Genomic DNA, 1,215 nt, shown 5'->3' with positions numbered 1-1,215 from the left:
TCCTTTTTTATCCTGTTACCTTATACTCAATTCTCTCCGTATTTTGTGGATTTCCGGGAAAAATCAAAGTGTTCGGATTTGGATTCTGACGATCTTTACATACACTTATATCCCATATAAAGTACTAATAAAATCTCAGAATATCCATATCAGAACCCCTACATAGTGTGGCATAAAAAGTTTTCTCATTCAGCAAAAACACTATTCATAAGGGTTTCAAAAATTTCCCAAAAATTGGGGTTATTACAGTCTCCCCTCCTTAAAAGGATTCCGTCCCGGAATCAGATAGAAAACAAATGGGGATACTTGCTTAGCATTACACTTTCTAACTCTCGAGTCAATTTTCCCACATTGTGGTTCTACCACCAAACTCTGCCTAGTTTGATAATCCTTCACCTAAGCACTTGTTCCTTTTTCAATCTATAACCCTTCCTGGTTGCTCCATATAGGTTACGTCTGGTTGCATGTCTATGCGCTTCTATGCCCCTATTTATCTGGCATCTGAATTACACTTCCTTAACACTGATACGTGAAACACGTTACGACCTGCTACATGTTCGGGGTTAGGGCTAGCTCATATGCTAACTTCCCAAACGTCTTAATATATCCAAGGGTCCAACAAATTATAGACTTAGCTTTCCTTTCTTTCCGAACCTCATCAATCCTTTCCAAGGGATACCTATAACATTACTAGGTCCCCTATTTCATACTCTTTATCCTTTCGTGTCAAATCAACATACTTATCATGTCCATCTTGGGCTACTACCAGCCGTCCTCTGATTAGATCTATCATATCCTTGGTCCTTTGGACTACTGCGGGTCCGAGCATCTTGCGCTCTACAACTTCATCCTAACATAAGGGAGATCGACATTATTTTCCCTCAAGGATCTCATAAGGTGACATCTCGATAATGACATATGATCTATTGTCGTAAGATAACTCAATCCGCATTAAGTGATCATTCCAAATTCTTTCAAGTCTATTGCACCGGCTCTCATCATAGCTTCTAGCATTATATCTTTTGCTTCTCACTACCCATCCTTTTCCAGTTCGTAGTCGTTACTATCTTCCGTACATAATATTATACTGGTTACACTTTTGCTCGTTAGTGTTCTATAACCTTTTAATAACCACGTCAACCTTAGTATCATGAACGTGTTTCCATTCTGAATACCACCATAACTTTACTACTCCTTTTTCAGCTGCTTCTATCT

This window comes from Apium graveolens, unplaced genomic scaffold (genome assembly GCF_009905375.1).
Source record: "Apium graveolens cultivar Ventura unplaced genomic scaffold, ASM990537v1 ctg3350, whole genome shotgun sequence".
Classification (NCBI taxonomy): Eukaryota; Viridiplantae; Streptophyta; class Magnoliopsida; order Apiales; family Apiaceae; genus Apium; species Apium graveolens.
Note: the sequence above shows the minus strand (reverse complement) of the source record.